Below are 20,647 nucleotides of genomic sequence, written 5' to 3'. Positions count from 1 at the left end.
CTTCATGGCCACTTGCCCGATACGGTGTATATGCGGCAACCACCCGGGTTCGAGGATCCTCGTTTCCTTAATCATGTTTGCAAGCTTAACAAGGCCATTTATGGCCTCAAATAAGCTCCTAGGGCCTGGTTTCATCGCTTGAGCTCCTTTCTTGTGGCAAATGGGTTCATTTGTTGTCATGCGGATCCCTCTTTGTTTGTGTTTCAACGTGGTACTTGTCTCTTATACTTACTCGTTTTTGTGGACGACCTTATCCTAACAGGCTCCGACACAGCTATTATTCGCTCTTTTATCTCCAAGCTTCACACCGAGTTCAAGATCAAGGACCTTGGTCACCTCAACTACTTTCTCGGTTTGGAAGCCAAGCGTCTTTCGTTCAGGTTGTTTCTTAGTCAGTCCAAGTATGCTCATGCTATTGTTTCCCGTGCTGGCCTACTTGAGTCGAAGCCCATGGCAACCCCACTATCCCCGAGTGTCTCTTTTGTTGCATCTAGTACACCTTATCAAGATCCAACCCATTATCGTTTTTTTGTTGGGGCTTTGCAATATTTGACCATTACCAGTCCTGATATTTCTTATGCCGTGAATCACGTTAGCCAGTTTCTTCAGGCTCCTACTATTGATCACTATCAGGCGGTCAAGCGGCTTATCCGATATGTTAAGGGCACCCTCTCCTATGGTCTTACTTTTTCGAGACCTACATCTACGAGCCTTGTTGGTTATTCTGATGTGGATTGGGCTCGTTGTTTGGATACGCGTCGGTCCACCTATGGGTACTCGATCTTCGTGGGGGTAATCTTGTATCCTGGAGCACCAAAAAGCAGCCTACGGTCTCTCGCTGCAGCTGTGAATCTGAATATCGAGCCACGGCTAACACTGCTGCTGAACTCATATGGATTACTCACTTGTTGTGTGAGCTTCACTTTCTTCCCACTGGTCGTCCGACCATCTTGTGTGATAATCAGAGTGCCCTATTTCTCACACAAAACCTGGTGTCTCATAAGCGCGCCAAACATATCGATCTTGACTACCATTTTGTTTGTGAGCTCGTTGTATCTGGGAAACTCGTTACCATGTTTGTTCCTACCAAGCTTCAGGTAGCGGACATTTTTACTAAGAGCCTTCTACGACAGCAGTTTGAGCAGTTTCGTCACATGCTTCGCCTTGGACCGCCACCGATTCGCTTGAAGGGGGATATTAGACAAATATAGTTTTTGTACCATTCTGTTTTGTCCATTAGTTAAAGGGGTGTCCTTGTAAGTTATTTATTAGTTAGACGGGTGTTCATGTAATTTATTTACCTATATATATCATTGTAACTCTAGTGTATCTACAACATAGAGTTTTTCATTAACTTTCACAAAATTAACCCAACCCATAAACACAAGGAAACGAGGCAGTAGCAAGCTGCCATCCCATCACCACCGTTCACTGCCACCAGCCTAAAACCACCCAACACCTCCCTTATAATCCCCCTAAAATACCACCATCATCTCAGGCCCCATCCTCTTCAAACTCGGCAAGAAACACGAGGATAGAGATGGAGACAACAGGCCCTTGGAGCCCACTGCCACCTCGTCATTTCCCTTGTGTTGCGGCTACTCCACCACCTTAAGTCCTTACCGTCACTACCTTGCATTTTTATTTCTTTCCATTCTTCGATCATAACGACAATCTGAGAAGCACAAGACCATTTCGTTCTTCTTTTTGTGCATGGCGGGCAAAGAAAAAACAGGACTACAGGAGGTTAACACCTCCTGTGTAAATGATAGAGTAATGAACAAACTTTATTTCAAAATAAATGTATGCAACCCCTCAACTTCGAAATTGCACATCTTTAGTCCTTGCCTCCTTCAGATTAATTTCAAAAGAATCCCAAGCCAATGAAACTTTTATCAAAATGTGCAAAACTTACCCGATGGTGGAAAAATCCTTTCGAAATGAATCCAAACTCTTAATACAAAGTTAAGTAGATTTTTTTATTTAATTTTATTACATAAACATTAGATTTAATGAACTTTTAGATATTATTAAATAAATTTTGATTTAAACAAATTTTAATTTAAAATGGTGCAAGATATTAAGTTTAATTTTTAGATAAAATTTATTTTGATTTAAATAAATTTTAGATTAACCATGGAAATTATTCAATAAGTCACTATACTTAGTTAAAATACCAAATCACTAAGTATAAATCACACAAAAGTATTATTTACTACTCTATTACTTACGGTGCCGGGAATCTGGTTTGAAGGGTCGCATAGGATTGTTGGATTTCAATACAGCTTAAATGCTAAAATGGTCTTGCCTTCCAGTATTTCATCTCTGGCTCTCGTTTGTACATGGTAGTTGATATTGCCATATTTATACTTAATTTTAGGCAATATTTAAGTACATTTTTATTAATAAATTGATAATATGTTTAGAATAATGATACTTATAACTTTAAATTGTTATTTTTAGTCAATATAAAGAATTTTCGAAGAGAGGGACCAAAAGTGACAAAATGTTGAACATGGGAGGCTTGAAAGACAAGAAAAGAATAAATTCACGATAAATACTTAATTCACGATGTGGCGATGAAGCCCACGATGTGTCGTGGGGTTTCCAGAAGATAGACATCGCGACCTGGAGGATTTCCTTGGAGGATACGGATTACTTGAAGCCCACGATTTGGCACTCCTCTGGCCACGACGTGGCGCGGGTTTTTAAAGATTATATAAGTTCTCCTGATTATTATGAAATAAACAAGCTTTTGGTAGAAGGAAAGAGTTCCAGGAGACGATTCAGAGCGAAAGAAGGGTTCTGGAAGAAGGTTTTCAACACCAAAAAGAATAGAGGTTTATATTTAGTCAAATAAGAACATGTCTTTCATTATTTTTAGCTGTGTTGGTTTAGTTGCTATGATGAGCAGCTGAATCTAGCTACTCTTGTTTAGCTAGATGAAGATTTAAACTTATGAATAGTTATACATTTATGGATTAAGTTTAGTTGGTAAAAATTGCTTGTGTTTGACATGTATAACCTAGCATGTTATTATTTGTTTTCCTAATTGCTTGATTGCATGTTCTGTGTAGCTTAGTGACCATTAAACTGCATGAACATGTTTACCTAATGATTTGGTGAACATTGAATTGGTAGAGCTGGGATTGACCAATCTTAGTTAGTAATTAGAATAAATAAAGCTTAGCTGTGCTAGAGAACGTGTATTGTGATCATAATTGCGTTTATACAACAAATATTACATAGCATATCTACATTCATAACTAGTTATGTGTTTAATTATGTGTGAACATACATGGTTTGACATGAATTGGTTAATTATTGGTAAGTTGGAACTAAATTACTAATACAACTAAAAACCAACTTAATAATCCGTAATCATTAGCTAGCCATAAGAGAGAAGTGGATTCAAATTAAACAAGAGTGTGTTTTTATTTATTGAATTTAATTTAATATCATATGATCTTATAAAACCAGATAAAACCCCTTTTAAACTTGTTAATAAATTAGGTTAATTTAATAGTAAATAAATTAATTAGAACACCGTTCCCTGTGATCGACACCCGACTTACTCAGGCTATACTATAATCTGACTAGGTACACTGCCTATAAGTGCATAGTTAGTTAAGTTTGTTAGGTTATAAATATTAAAATTAGTGAGTACTTTTGTGCACATCAAGTTTTTGGCACCGTTGCTGGGGAACGGCTTAGTTTTTAGCTTATTTATTTGCATTAAATTAATCGATCCTTCTTGTGGAGTAAAAAAACCACAACAAGTTAATTTTTCAGCAAAATAAAATTTTTCTTTCAATCACAGAGTCCACGACGTGGCCATATACCTGCCACGACGTGGACAGTTAAAAAACTAAATTTATAGTTTGAAGTTAGTTTTTCTTATTTTAGTTCAGTTTTACGTTTTTAGTTTAGCAAGTTGCAGGAGTTCATGACCAGAAGCTCAAACACACACTTGGTGCCACCACTGGAAGATCCCGAGTCTGCACTTCACAAGAAAAAGACGCCCTTACAAGAATTAAAGTCAGCTTTTTGTAGGAAGTCGGGAAAGAGGACAGGAGAGTCAAGTTCCTCAGCGAGGCACAAGAGCAATCTTGAGAATATAGATCATACACCCATCCAAACCGAGTCCGAAAGCGATACCGAGCCGGAATTTGAAGAACACACGAGCGAACCTGAGAACGAGCCAAGGAACGAGATGGCAGCGATTGAAGAAATGTCCATGGGAGCTTACAAGAAGCGGATTCGAGAAGATGTGGGTCCCGGTTTAGTCCAACCCGCAATACATGCCACTGCCACATTCGAGCTGAAGGGACACATATTGACTGCACTGAAGGACATCCCATTTTTCGGGAAAGATCATGAGGATGCTTTTAAGCATCTAGATGAAGTCAACGACATTGCGGATTACTTCAATATCCCAAATGTCAACAGAAACACAGTCTTGCTTAGGATGCTTCCCATCACTTTCAAAGGAGCAGCTAAGGAGTGGTTAAAGGCACTCCCACCGGGTACAGTCACCACTTGGGCTTAAATGCGTGAGCAATTCGTAGACCAGTTTTGTCTGCCATCCAAGATAGCCAAACTCAAGAAGGCAATAGCCAACTTTGAGAAATAGCCAGGGGAGTCACTATACGAAGCATGGGAGCGGTACAAGGGCTTGCTCAGAAATTGCCCTCAACATGACCTAAATGTGCAGCAAAAGATGTCAATCTTTTATGATGGGGTCAACGTGATGACAAGACAACTCCTTGATTCTCAAGGACCGTTGACAAAGAAAAATCCAAGGGAGGTCAAGGAGCTAATTGAAGAATTCGCGAAGCACTCTCGCGAATACCACAACCCGAGGCAAGATGGAATCAAAAGCGGTGGAGGGGCCCAAACTGAAGAAATAGCAGTTGTCATGGCCATGATGAATAATATGGATCGCAGCATAACACAAATGGGCCAGTCGATACATGCCATAAGAGTGGGTTACGAGAGATGCAGTGGTCTACACTTGACCAAGGACTGCAATATAGATGAGTTTGGGAACAGAAAAGCTCAAGTGTGTTACTCTAGTGGGGATAAGTTTGATGAGGACTGGAGGAAACCGAAGAAGGAGTGGCTGCCATATGAAGAGTACAAGAAGCAAAAAGAAGAAAAGTATAGGCAGACAGGTCGAGGCCTTTATCAAAAGAAGCAGCCACCAGCCGAGAAGAAACCCGACCTAGAGACCATTTTGATGAAGTTTATGGAAGCTTCGGAAAAGAGACACGATGCCACTGATTCTGCCATTATGGAACAACAAACTCTGATAAAGAATCAGCAAGCCTCCATCCATAACCTTGAAGTACAATTTGGTCAACTACCCACTTTAGTTCATGAAAAATTGTCCCCGAAGAATCCCGAAGTAAAGACCCAATCTCACGTAATGGCCATCGATACTGAAGAAGATGCAATCTCTGAGTTCCTGGAGACATTGGAAGAAGAACCGCATCAGCCCAAGAAATCAAGGATCTAAAGTGGAGAAATTGCTGAACCAGGCTTGCCACGACGTGGCACTCCTCTAGCCACAACGTGGCGCATGTCTGATCAAAAACCCTTTGAGCCCGTTCCAGCTTATCAGCCACCTTTGCCATTTCCCACCCGAGCTGCACTTAGTCTACTGGAGAAGGAGCATTTAGAGTATCTAAAGCATGTGAAGGGAATCCCAATTAATACCCCCTTTTTCGAGTCCTTATCCAAAGCTCCCGAGAACCAGAAAATTACTGCAAGACTTGATAGACACTCGAAGGCAATTAAGGAAGTAGTCTACAGTGATTCTAAGTGAACAAACTTCAAAAGCTGTGTTGGGAGAAACACCAGAAAAGATGGGGGATCCTGGACGCCTCACTCTTCCATGTGAGTTTGGGAATAAAATGAAGGTTAATGCTTTAGCCGATTCTGGGGCTAGCATTAATCTGATGCCTTTTTCATTTTATCAAAAATTGGAGATTTAGAAGATGAAGGCTACAAAAATGAAGATTCACATGACAAATCGTTCGGTGACACAACCTCGTGGCATCGTGGAGGATATTTTGGTAAAAATTGGAAAATTTGTTTTTCCAATAGACTTTGTAGTCTTGGACATGAAAGAAGATCTGGATGTTCCAATAATCCTTGGTCGTCCATTGCTTAACACTGTTGGAGCCCTTGTTGATATCCGCGAGTCTAAGCTCACTTTGAGGGTTGGAGATGAACAAGAAGTCTTTAGGATAAAAGATGAATTTCAAGAAGATAAAGAAGAGGTGTTCACAATTAACGAAGAGAATGAACTAGAAGAACCGGAAAAGCTTATGGAAGAAGAGATAAAGACAGTTCATCGAGTCAAATGGACAAAACCGATGGCATCTGTTCCATATTTGATTGAAGTCATAGCTTACAAGAGTCCGCCTTCTTGGGTGAGCAAAGAGGATGAGGAGATAACAAGTGATGAAGAGGAGGTCACTTCAAGAGTAACAAAGCCGGTGCTGAAAGAAGAAGAGGCTGCTATGGAGTCCAAGGAACAAACTAAGGGCACAAAACGAAAGCTTGAAGAAGAGGGCAAAGCTAAAAAGGAGAATTCAAAGAAGGCATATAAAAGGTGAGTTCAAGCTTACAAGCGGCGGTTCAAGGAACAAAAGATCTTAATGGTGGACTCTTCAGAAGATTCAACGTAGAAGGCACGGAGTCCAGCTCAAGACTCCAGGAAAAAGAAGCGTTTCTCGAGAGGCAACCCGAGTTTGGTTTTCATTTTCTTTTCTTTTAATTTTTTAGGAAAGACATCAACTCATCATCTAATAACTGATAATTAGTAAAGAATTAGCTGTGGGGAACTTTAAATAATGAAGGAAATGCAATGTAATTAGCTAATATGTGAGACCTTATTAAAATTTTGCATTTGGGCAGTTTCCACGACATGGGCATAGCCAGCCACGTCGTGGGTCAAATTGAAAACACGGGACCAGATGACAGATTTAAGGTCCACGACGTGGGCATAGCTAGCCACGTTGTGGCCTTTAAAAAGTAAGAGGGGACCATTTCCTTAAAACCCTTTGACCGATAATTCTCATTCCCCACTTGAAAACTGTCGCACGAACGGGAACAACAAAACCCCATTGCCAATTTCTTAATATATTTCAAATTTCCTTGCAAGATCTTGTCAATTTACTCTACTTGGTATGTATTCTACTCATTTTTTGTAGTTAGTTCTTCCAATTTCAAGTTTTCATGGTTAGGGTTTGTATGATTCACGAAATTGGTTGAATCTAGTGGTTGATTTTAGATTGTATGTCCCTTAAATGTCCATAGGAACAAACCCCAAGCACTAATTTTGGTAGAAATGTCATATAAATGGACCGATCCAAGAACTGTGACCGACTGCGGCCCATGACGTGGCGTAGCCTGGCCACGTCGTGACTTCTGGCAGAACAACATAAATTGTTTTAATGTTTTGGATGTTTGTTGTTTTGGTTTGATTATGTATGCAGAAATGGGACCACGACGAACTGTTTCACAGGAGGAAAACCCGATAGATGTAGCAAGTATACATCCCTTATACTAGTTTCCTCAAAACATTCCCCGACCGTTGTTAACTACTTATGAGAATCGGTTAGGATGGCTGTACAATAGGGAGTTTGCGATAGCCCTAATTATCGATTGGGGATGGCTTGGTGGAGTGGGAATGGTGGCTGAGTTGGCACGCTATTGGTCGAAAACATACGAAGGGGACCAATTTTCTTTCACTTGTCACGGGTGGAGGAATTTGTTTGCCATCCAAGAACCCGTGTACCGGGAATTGTCGGTAGAGGTTTTTTCTACCGTATGCTTCGAGGAACACACCCTTGATTTCACCTACAACCGGGCACTTTTGTTTCGTTTGGGTTGTGTTTATAGAGAGTGTAGTCTTCGGGAATTCGCTTGGCGTATGGCGCTTTATACCGAAGTGGAGACTCAATCTCCATTTTTCATACCGTTCTTGCTTGGTTGCGTTCGGGATTTTCATCCCGGTGTTTTGGATGTTCAGTTCTGGCGGGGCATTTCTAGCCATGAGTACAACACTCGTGACTCGAGTGAGTCACAAATTCGGAATCCTGTTTTCCGATTTTTACACCGCCTTATCACTTTTTCAATAAATCACAAGCATCATGGTCATAAAGTCCCCATTCAGAATCTGTTTTATTTATGGACTCTTATTACCCCGGGAGTTTGCTGTGATTTACCTTATATGTTGGAAAGTTTCATGGGGAAGAAAGCAGCCAATTCTAGGCCCGGGAGCCCGATTACTTGGCGGCATTTGGTTACTCGCCCTGCTAGGTCATATCATATTTTGACCCATGACTTTGTGAGGAATCTTACTTGATTCCCGAACACAGACTTGACCATTCAAGTCTTGGGTGTTATGCGGGCGGTGGTGAATATCGGGGGTCGTTTTGTTATACCGCCGATAGATGACGAGCAAGAGGAGGCGCAACTAGGACAACAACCACCAGCCAGATCGCGGCGTCAGAATGTGCGAGCTAGAGGTGAGGTCGAGAGAGAGCGTGCTGCTCCCCAGTATGTGCAGGGAGTGCCCACCGACCCTTTTCAGAGTCGGGTGCGAACGTATTTGGATAATCTACAGGGGCATGCCATCTACCAAACCCAGCTTACTAATGGTATTTTTTCGCATTTGGGTGTGACCCGACCACCTTCTATGCCACCACAGTATCCTTATTTTCCGACATGGGAGGAGCTATGGCGTCCGCAGAATGACGGGGCAGGGCCAAGTGGAGCACAAGACCAAGATGATGATTGGTTTTATTTCTTTTTCTTTTTATTTTTTTTAAGTAGATTTTTTTTTTATGTTTGAATTTGGATTGTAATGTAAAACTTTGTTAAACTATGATGTTACATTTTTTTTATTTCTTTTGGGTTGTTCCATTTTTCAGATTAGCATTGGAATTCTAAGGAGCATAGAAGGTTAACTTTCGAGTCGTGTTTGTCTATTCAAGGAAGCTTAGATTCGTGAGTTGGAACCCACAATTCAAGATAAGTGTGGGGTATATTAATAGGAGAGAGGTTACAGTTGGGAAATATATTTGCATAGAACCATCTTAAACCATTTAGACATTGGTCAAGTTGCTAGAGTAAATGAAACAAATAAGGTGTTTTCTGCTGATGTCCAGTTTCCACGACATGAAATTCTTACGCCACGTCGTGGCGCTCTTGCAATTTGAAGAAATTAAGCAGTTTGGTGTTCGCGCTTTCATCCCATATCATGACGTGGACAGTTACCTGCCATGACGTGTCCCAGTTTATCATTCCCCACATTTCTACTTACAAACACCCACTTTGAAGAATTGAAGTTTCGAGTCATGTTCGTGGTTTATTTACATATTCACCTAGTTCTACACCGAGTTTTTATTTTTGGAAGTCCATGTTCAAAATGCACTTTTTCCACACTTTTGGAGATGCTCACGCCACTATCCCAGGGGAGTCTGTTCCTTTTTCTCCTTTTTCTTTAATTTTTATTTATCTTTATGCATACAATGAGGGCATTGTATGAAATAAGTGTGGGGTAGCGGTAGAAAAAGTAAATTGCTAGATAATCATAGAATTTGAACGTAAAAATTGAAAATTTGAAAATTGAAATTTTTAATAATTAAATCTAGTAGTAATAATTTGAGCTATAATTGCTAGTATTATGTGGGATGATCCAATGAAAGTTCAAATGTTTAGTTGAACCAATACACGTTATAGTGCATTTGCAGCCTCCCTTATTTTAGTGAAATCATGGAGCAAAAACATAACCCCGCTTGGTTTGAGGGATGCAATATGTTTAGCAGCCTAAACCTGAAATGTATCCAGGAAAATTATTATCATTAATCGATAAAGGTTGAGGTTGAGCGCCTCTGCTTAAGCATGTAGGTTTTGAGTGAAAAAAGAGAGGTACATGTTAAAAAAAAGAGAGAGAGAATTACGAGTGAAGTGTGAAGAATTTTGGAGCAAATAAAGTGAAGATCAAAAGATCAAAATTCCAAGAAATTCAAAAGTTGAAGATACCAGAAATCAAGTCAAATAAGGTGGTGAATTCAAAGAAATCAAAGATCAAATGTCAAAGAAATGAAGAATTCCAAAAGAGCTCCATAGTGGTATCAATGATTGTAATTCTAGATTATGTATGCTTAGGTTGCTCAACTAAAAATACCTTGAGGATAAGGAGGTTTTCTGCGGATAGATTCGGAGGGTTGCATAAAATGAGCATTGTTCGGAAAAAGTGGGTGGGTGTTTATGAAGATTGTGAGTATTTAAAGTATGGGGGGTACTTTAGGAAAATTTTAGACACAAATGCATGCGTTGAGGTCTTGGCATAATGGCTGAACTAGAGTCAGATTGTTTTGTGTGGTGTTAGTAATTAAGAATTAAGTTTAAATTTGCTTGGGGGCAAGCACAGCCTAAGTGTGGGGTATTTTGATATTGCCATATTTATACTTATTTTTAGGCAATATTTAAGTACATTTTTATTAATAAATTGATAATATGTTTAGAATAATGATACTTGTAACTTTAAATTGTTATTTTCAGTCAATATAAAGGATTTTCGAAGAGAGGGACCAAAAGTAACAAAATGTGGAACATGGGAGGCTTGAAAGACAAGAAAAGAATAAATTCACGATAAATACTTAATTCACGACGTGGCGATGAAGCCCACGACGTGGCGTGGGGTTTCCAGAAGATAGACATCGCGACCTGGAGGATTTCCTTGGAGGATACGGATTACTTGAAGCCCACGACGTGGCACTCCTCTGGCCATCATGTGGCGCGGGTTTTTAAAGATTATATAAGTTCTCCTGATTATTACGAAAGAAACAAGCTTTTGGCAGAAGGAAAGAGTTCCAGGAGACGTTTCAAAGCGAGAGAAGGGTTCTGGAAGAAGGTTTTCAACACCAAAAAGAATAGAGGTTTATATTTTAGTCAAATAAGAACATGTCTTTCATTATTTTTAGGTGTGTTGGTTTAGTTGCTATGATGAGTAGCTGAATCTAGCTACTCTTGTTTAGCTAGATGAAGCTTTAAACTTATGAATAGTTATACGTTTATGGATTAAGTTTAGTTGGTAAAAATTTCTTGTGTTTGACATGTATAACCTAGCATGTTATTATTTGTTTTTCTAATTGCTTGATTGCATGTTCTGTGTAGCTTAGTGACCATTAAACTGCATGAACATGTTTACCTAATGATTTGGTGAACATTGAATTGTTAGAGCTAGGATTGACCAATCTTAGTTAGTAATTAGAATATATATAAAGCTTAGGTGTGCTAGAGAACGTGTATTGTGATCATAATTGCGTTTATACAACAGATCTTACATAGCATATTTACATTCATAATTAGTTCTGTGTTTAATTATGTGTGAACATACATGGATTGACATGAATTAGTTAATTATTGGTAAGTTGGAACTAAATTACTAATACAACTAAAAACCAACTTAATAATCCGTAATCATTAGCTAGCCATAAGAGAGAAGTGGATTCAAATTAAACAAGAGTGTGTTTTTATTTGTTGAATTTAATTTAATTTCATCTGATCTTGTAAAACCATATAAAACCCCTTTTAAACATGTTAATAAATTAGGTTAATTTAATAGTAAATAAATTAATTAGAACAACGTTCCCTGTGATCGACACCCGACTTACTCAAGCTATACTATAATCTGACTAGGTACACTGCCTATAAGTGCATAGTTAGTTAAGTTTGTTAGGTTATAAATATTAAAATTAGTGAGTACTTTTGTGCACATCAGTAATACTTGTAGTAAGTAATATTTATCATACAAAATAAACATGAATTATCATTATTTTGTGTAAACATATTTATAGCTTGTGAAATATTTGTTAAATAGATATATGTTATAAGTAAACAAAATCATTTTAAACATCAATATATACATATGTTATGTTGTTAAAATAATACAACTAACAGAAATAACATATATATTCCGACTACAAATGTGCTATGAATGTATAAATGGTTATCAAGTTGGTAGTTTCAATATAACTCGTACATACACAAAAATATATTGGTGTATATATTTATAAAATTTATAGACCTTTTATCTTAGGCTCATACATGTGCTTGTGTACACTACCCTAACTTTTATAAATTGTTTAAACAAGTATCATATACTTTTATGTACGCTTACGCTTATCACTTATACTTGTCTTCCATATGTTTATCTGTATATGCGGTTGTCCGTTACATATGTATCTTTGTTTATCCATTAACTACAACCTTGGCAGATATGTTTATCCGTATATATGTATCTCTGTTTATCTGTTATCTGTACAATTTTGTCACTATAAACTTTAACAATATTTCATTATCTATAAACCACAATTAAGATTTCTATATTTATCAAACATTTCCAAACACAGTTTTACTTAGGACCAAGGCAATACTTTCTTATATCATATTAAAAGTATTATTATTTTAGAAACTTGTGACACTCACCAACCTCTGTATTGACCCTCAAACTTACATGTATTCTTATGAGATCATTAGGTAAGTGTTCAAACAAAAGATTGGTCAAGGATTCAGATGACCTAGCTATCTAGTTTTTGTTATCTTCTTACTTATTTAAGGCAACTATTGTACTATTATTATCTGTAAGAGCCTTTTATTCAAATTAATGATGGAATACAAATGTTGTTTCGTTTATCGTTGTACTTGTGATATATATTCAATTTATCTATTGATCCATGCACTTAGCCGCACTCCCGACATGTTCCGCCTTGGCTAGGGGTGTGACAGAATGGTAAAAGAGCTAAATTGGCTATAGAGGAATCGTATCCTCGAGAGTGGAATACAACTATATAAAACTAGCTTCTAATAAAAGTATAATTAATAATAACACAACTTCTTGACTATGACAACCCGATATTTCAACTCTATGTAATGACCTGAAAAGTCAATTATCGTAACCACTTTTGTGATAATGAAATTAACTTCGAAAATAAAATGTCCAAAAAGTTTCTATTTAATTACCTACTGTGATAGATGTCTTTAAACCGTGATCGTACGTAAAAAGAACGCCCAAATCCGACTTCGTATATTGAAGTTATGATTTTTCCAAGTTCGGCTTAGCAGCAGACAGCTAAAAACTTAAATCGGAGATCGAGCGACTTTTGGCCGGAATGACATAAACGAGAATCGAAGGTCTCAACAATGGTAATTCAGCGGTAAAAAGTCTGGCAAAAACCGACGTCAGAGAAAGAAGTTATAAATTTCTAAAGAAATTCCTTAAACACGACCCTTTTAAAAATAATTTCGGACTTTGCCGACGGAATCTAAACGAAAGTTGTAGATCTTAGTCTCACCTACGCGTGGATATAAAGATAGTCGAAAACGGAGTTCGTATGAAGGAGATATGAATTTTAGAAGTTTATTAATTGAAATAAATATAAATTTAATTATAAACTCTTGGTAATATCCGAAGAGGAGTCAGCAGACAGGACCGAGGTACGCCCTGCGTACCCTCGTACGCCTCGCGTACTCAAATCAAGGGCCCCGGTTCGTCTACGTCGCCCCCTATGCGAGCTACGCCCCATCCCATCCGAACTCCGAGGCAGTCGAGGACTCGGTCATGCATGACGCACGGGTACGTCCCACATACGCCCGTATGCCCCGCGTACGAGGCCTCTCAGCCCCTATAAAAGGGACGCGAGGGTTCCGGGAAAACTTGCTCATTTCCTCTTGTTTCTCTTGCCTTTTGCCTCATTTTCCGAGACCGTGCTAACCCGAAGCCCTGGTCTTTTTGCCCAAGTCCCGAAGATCGTTTTTACTCCCGAGATTCCCAAGAATCCCGAGAAAAATCCGTTTCCCGAGACGAAATTCTGCCCGGTTTCCATCTCGCTTTCTTCAAACCTTCAGGTGAGTTCATACCCCTACAAACACACTTTAAATACGTTTTAAATGCTTTTTATACTCTTTTAAGGGGGGTGAATACAAGTAAACATACGGTTATTATCGTGTGAAACATCGATCTTTTGCTATACTTTTCATACTGTTGTTTTAACTATCTTATGAAGTCATCATCATGCAAAACACCTCACAACACAGCTTTACCCTCTTGGGATACAATATGTTTTATAAATAGAAATAATGTTTTATTTATACGTTAACATACAAATACATCATATCAAGGGTAACATTCTTTAATAAATCATTTTATGCATTCAAAGAACTTATGATTTATGCTTTGTCAAACATTGTGAAAAAGGATAAACATTGCATACAAAACAGCTACTTTAATACAGACTTAGTTGAGAATCCATGAGACGTGTATATCTTCAAATAATACCTTTTTGCTAAAATGTACCGCTACAAGTCCTGTCTATAACCAGAGTCTCCCGTTCGGAGAACGTTTCAAATGTGTATAGATCTATACGGGAAGTCATGATCCCGCGCCCTGACTGTTAGCTACAGTCCGCCCTTTGGGGTGACAGTTTGTCACAACGCTACGACGCCTGAAGAACGTCGCTACAAGCATATTATGTTTAGTATGCTTATAAAACTCATCGGATATACATTTATTATAGTACTTCTGATTGATGAATGAGTAGCTATTAAAACTATTCTTCATCTAGCAAACAGAAATCTTATAATAGGTTTTATTATATAAATCTATGCTTCAACCTTCTAAAGCATGTCATTTGCTTTCGGTTTTTAGTGTGGGACATTAGGCTAACCATTACTTTAGGAAAATATGGGATTTTCCTGTATACAAATCAAACCACTAGTAGGAAAATAAGGGATTTTCTTGATTCAACTATCTACATTATTCAATACGAATATTCTCATGCATTTCACACTTTTATAAGAAAATAAGGGATTTTCTGGGAAAACATACTCTCAATTTGGAATGGCATACAAATTTTCTAAACCACTTATGAACTCACCAACTTAATTGTTGACACTTTCTCTTTGAAATAACTTGTATTCTCAGGGAACCGCTAAGCAGGTTTTGAAATCAACTTTTGGGGATTAACACGCTAGCGTTAATTACTTCTTTTGAAAGATGTTTATGTATTTATCTTTTGAAAATGTAATGAATACAATTATCTAAACATTTTAAAAACCTTTATATATGTTTCGTGGTGTGTACTTTCCTTTCTATGAACTGTTATGATACTGAATATGACGTCGTCCACCCCCGAACGTTTCCGCCTTTCTGGTTTGGGGGTGTGACGTTGACTACTTACGGAACGGGGAATCTGGTTTTATGTCAGACGCCTCAAATAAATGTTAGTATCGTACATAAGTCATACCATAAATAAATATGGAATGTGCACCTATGTTGTTTATTATTTGGCCAGTGCACAAGTAACCTTAAGCAAGGAGTTTGACATACTAAAACGGTTGAGAGCTTTAGAGATTGAAGAATGTTCTCCAGATTCGATACAACAACCCAATACCTTAGAATCCATATATACATATTAAAACACTTATCCATTTCAAAAGATTTAGCAAGTAAGGTCCCATTTCTATTATTTGGAAATCTTGAGGATTTCTGGACCAATCACCTTCTCCTTATCATTTGGAAATCTAGAGGATTTCTGAACCAATCACAGTCTCCTTATCATTTGGAACTATAGAGGATTTCTGAACCAATCACCATCTCCCTATCGGTTGGAAATCTTGAGGATTTCCGAATCGATCAACCTAACATTTAGAAATCTATAGGATTTTATGAACAACTTATACTAATACACTATCGTAAAATTCAACTCATACATACTTGTTTAGGACTTCATAGTATTAACACAAGTTAACGTGTCCGTTTTGAAGATATTAGGTTGTGGGCCCCACGGAAGGAACCTTGAGTTCGTCCACCGCCAACTCCCCAAGGCAACCAAAGGAAAGTCCCACAAGTAACTCAAACCTTAGTAGAAACTTCGAACTGCGTATAAACTACAAAGTCAACAAATATAAACCCAACATTCCAAATGGACCCCACCATGATGCATAACATGCTTGCACAAGGAATAGCTACAGCGTTGGCAGCCTATGAGGCATCCTTAAATGGAAAAATTTGGAATAATGGAAGTGGTACTCGAATAACTCACCAAAACAACCCCTAAAATTGTTCCTATATAGAATTCATATGCTGAAAACGTCGATCCTTCTATGACATTGAAGGAGCTGTTGGTCTATCCCATTGGATAGAAAAGACTAAGGCAGATTTTCAAATCACTGTGTGCACCGATGACTGCTGGGTCAAGTACGCTACCTGCACAATGTTGGACTCTGCTTTAACTTGGTGTAATAACCAGGAAAAGTCTATGGGAATCGCTAAAGCTTATGTCATGGGTTGAGAACCACTAAAACAGATGTGGATCAGAGAATACTCCCCCCCCGATAGGAAATCCAGGCTCTAGAACAAGAGTTTTGGAATCTGACCATTCAAGGATCTGAGATAGCTGCCTAAACCTCCCGATTCAATGAGCTGAAATAGATGATGATCAGAGAATACTACCCCCGATAGGAAATTCAGGCTCTAGAACAAGAGCTTTGGAATCTGACCATGCAAGGATTTGAGATAGCTGCCTGTACCTCCCGGTTCAATGAACTTGCTAACCTTTGCCCAGGAATGGTACCCTCGGAAGATAAGAAAATTAAGAGATACATATGGGGACTAGCATCACCAGTCCAAGGTCTAGTTACTGCATCCAGACCATCTACTTTTGATAGTGCTAAGACATTGGCCTATCAATTGATTGAGTAGTATCCGATAAGGTACCCTAGCCCCACCAATAGAAAAAAAAAACATACTGGAAGTATCAAAAGGAAGTTTTATGGGAAATCAAAGAGGGACTCCATGCATCAATAAACTGAACCAGAACCTATGTCCGCCTATGCCACAATTACCAACAGTCCTATCCCATCTAAGTCCTACATTGGGACTTTACCTCATTGTATAGAGTGTAATTTCCACCATATCATAAATTATAGGGAGGTAATCTACAACAAGTGTAACCTGAGAGGTTGTTGAATCATGAAAGTAACCCTCTTAAACTTAGTCTACTGCAGCCCTCAAGGATCCGCAGTCAAACCTTCATCTACAACCTCATCCGAAGTCATCATCCAACCACAGTCTTATTTAGTTTAACTTTAGCTATATTTCTGTAATACTCTCTATTCTCCAGTATGCCTTGCATGGCTACTCTTAGATATTTGATCCAATGTCTATTTATAGAGCTCATTCTTTCTCAATTATAACAATCTTCAAGTCTATCAATCACATCTCTCTGTTACGCATCTCATATCTCTCCTTACTCTCAAAATCCTCTAGAACATAACTGAATATTATTTCTCTTCGGAGCAAGTCATTCGTGACTTTATCACTAAGCTTGATCTCACTCACTAACTTGGTATGAATGCATTCCATGTTATGAATCAACTTATGTGTATACTTGATATATCACTTGCTGACATTTATATTTCCTTACATTTTCGCAACTAACTCTCTAATTATCCAACTCGTTAACTTATTATTATTGAGCTTTTAGATCCTTTGATATTAACTATTCCGCAAGTATACTTGTTCTAACGTTTGTTCAAGTGTGTCTCAAGTTTTTCTTTCAACAATTGGTATCAGAGCCATAGTGGTTGCTTTTTGAAAAACAAAACTCTGATTTTCAAAGGGCCTTCTATACCACTGAAGCTGATTTCTTAAAAAAAACAACAAAAAAAACAAGGAAAATGGCACAAACACTATCTCTGAATGTTTCCAACATTGTTGGTGGTTCAAATCGAGCTCCAATATTGGTAGTAAATGAATACCATCACTGGTCTCAGAGAATGGAAAGGTACTTAAGGAGACTTGGCAGAGATATATGGCGGTCCGTAGAAGAAGGACCACATGTCCCTGTTCTTACACATGTTCAAACAGACAGTGCCACAACCAGACTAGGAGGAGGACAACCAGTCATTAGTCGTCCCACCAAAGATGATCTCGATAAAATGGAAAATGATGTTGTTGCTTTTTATGAAATCTCTTGTGGAATTGCTCCTGACAACTTTGACATTATCATAAAATGTAAATTAGCAACAGAGATCTGGGATGTTCTCAAGAATTTGTACGAAGGCTTAGAACAAGCTCAAGATAAAAAGCTCACAACTGCACTCAATGAATTCAACAACTTCAAAGCACATACTGGCGAACGTTTAGAAGACTCCTTTAAAAGGTTCAATCTGATAGTAACTAAGTTATCGAATGTTGGCACCATCCGCAGTAACCATGAAACAAACCTTCAATTTCTCAATGGTTTGGGAAGATATTGGACTACTGCTAAGATGATAGTTCAAGGGGATTGAAAGATTCAGTCATTGTCTCTCTACAAGCTCTACGGGGAACTGCAAGCACAAGAATCCATCGTACTCAAAGACTGTACTGACTTTGGAGGACCACTTGCTCTTGTAGCACAAGCTCCACATAATCAATCTTACTATCCCTCGTATGACACTACACTGAAGTCGTACGAAGCCCGAATCAGAGTATTATGATGAAGAAGAATTTCAGAAGGCTATTGCTCTGGTTAGTCAACAGTTTAACCGGCTACCACCTTCTTCTTTTCAAAAAAATCAGCAATTCAACGAACCTCCTTTCAACTGTAACTTCAACCCACAGAATAATCACTCTCGTTATCCCAAAAGTTCTCACCCACCACCGCAATCTTAAAATACTCAACCAAAGGAGGCACCGCAGTCCATTCAAACCACCGACTCCGGTACTCCCTCAGAAGACAAAAGTGATGTTGTAATATGTCACATGTGCAACAAAGAGAATCATTTTGCAAAACATTGCAAATCAAATGTCCTGAAAGACAGAGCATTCTACCTTAGAATAGCTCAAGAATTGGAGAAAAAGGAAAAGGCTAGGGCATACGTGGACCATATCAAAATAGACCATCAAGTTTGGTCATCCGGAGATGAAGAAGAAACCATCAGCAATATCAAAGGAAAAGGCAAAATCTGCATGCTAGCAACTGCTGATGATGATGGGTCTACAAAGCTTGAAAAGAACTATTGCTACATGGCAAAAGATGGAACTCTATGCATCATCGAATAGGTAAAACTCATGATTCAAACTCTAAAATATAACATGCATGACTGTCAACCCTTCATACATAATCTTAATGACACATGTGATGCCATCCTTACAGACTACAACAAAGCCTTAGATGAGAAGAACATAGCATCCCAAGAGATGTTTCATGTAAGAGGACGATTAGACAACAAAAGACTCAAAATGGCCATGTTAGAAAAGGATTTAGAGTTAGAGAAAGATGTAAGAATGTTAAGTGAAACACAACTAGAAATAGCTTTGAACCAAAGAGATTTAGCTCAGAGTCAGATTGTACACTTAAATCTATTAATAGAAAAATTGTTCAATGAAAGTGAAGCTATCGAAAATTTGGTTAATAATGGAACTGTAGACAATAAATACAATTGGGGTTGGTCCAATGGATATCCTACCGCAAAGGATTCCTCATCCCGGTTTAACAAAGACCGGCTGTATGTCCCTCCGGACCGAGAATTTCATTTTCCAGTCAATAACAAGACCTTTCCTAAAGACATCAGAACTCACTTCGTTAGACTTCATAATCTATGCAATAGTTGCGTCATTGAGGAAATTGTGCCTGAGGTTTCGGGTCACACATGTGATCAAACTCCTATCTGTGGCACAATCTATTCAAATTCTCAAGCCTCATTAGTTGTTGATGAAGAAATTGTCATAGAAACTCCCGAAGTCTCACAGGACTTTCCATCTCTGTCCTCAAACCGAAGTATCTCTGACTGTAGTCATGAGTCACAGAAGTCCCACAAAAGTCTAATAGAAGTCACAACTCAGACTTACTATACGGTAGTCAAATCATCTTTAACATAGTCCACAATAAAAAGCTCTGCGTCTCTTCATCCAATTCACCATGAATTACCCATAGAGAACTTTGAAGTAGGTCAATGCTCTCAAAACCCTGACTCTTCAAGTTCGGATGAGTCAAGCCCTCGTTTTCAAAAATCTACAAAGGTTTCCAGGAAACTGCAGTTCAACGCTAATGACTGCGGTTCTCCAAAAACCTTAGCTAAAAAGGCTTTCAAAGAGGAATTTTGATCCCAAGGCACAAATCCACAAATCTTTTCTAAAAATAAAAGGCACATCAGATTACCAAAATCAAAGAGTCTAGAAAAGTTTGTTTTTGCTCACTATTTTTCAAAAAACTCTCCCATAAAGAAAACATGAAAAAAGCAATGTACAGTTTCAACATCCATTCCAAACTCATCTGACATAACCCAAAAGAAAGAAAGGTCTTTTCGGAGCAATGGTTTTCAAATCTATTCCTCAGATGATCCAAAATGGAAGGGTATCTTACCCACTCCAACACTTTTAAAATCACATCAAAATTTCAACGTGCTAAAACGGTCCATAAAACGGTCCAAAGAATTTACACGTGCTAAATATTTTTCGAAAAGAACTTTTTCAAATTCCAACAGTACCAATGTCAGATCTTACCAACCTCAGTCCAGTCACAAGCCTACCTCATCCTTCCTACCGCTGACCAAACAAAGTGTCAAAACAAAAGAGAAA

General features: G+C 38.3%; 1 non-coding gene across 1 annotated transcript; it reads right to left on the bottom strand.

Moving 5' to 3' along the window:
- Positions 1-4,597: 4,597 nt before the first annotated feature.
- On the bottom strand, positions 4,598-4,704 carry LOC111920361 (small nucleolar RNA R71). Its single transcript, XR_002859822.1, has one exon. It is a non-coding gene; the product is annotated as a small nucleolar RNA R71 (small nucleolar RNA).
- Positions 4,705-20,647: the final 15,943 nt, after the last annotated feature.

Source organism: Lactuca sativa, chromosome 7 (genome assembly GCF_002870075.4).
Source record: "Lactuca sativa cultivar Salinas chromosome 7, Lsat_Salinas_v11, whole genome shotgun sequence".
NCBI classification, from domain to species: domain Eukaryota; kingdom Viridiplantae; phylum Streptophyta; class Magnoliopsida; order Asterales; family Asteraceae; genus Lactuca; species Lactuca sativa.
Note: the sequence above shows the minus strand (reverse complement) of the source record. Positions and strands in the feature narration are given on the sequence as shown.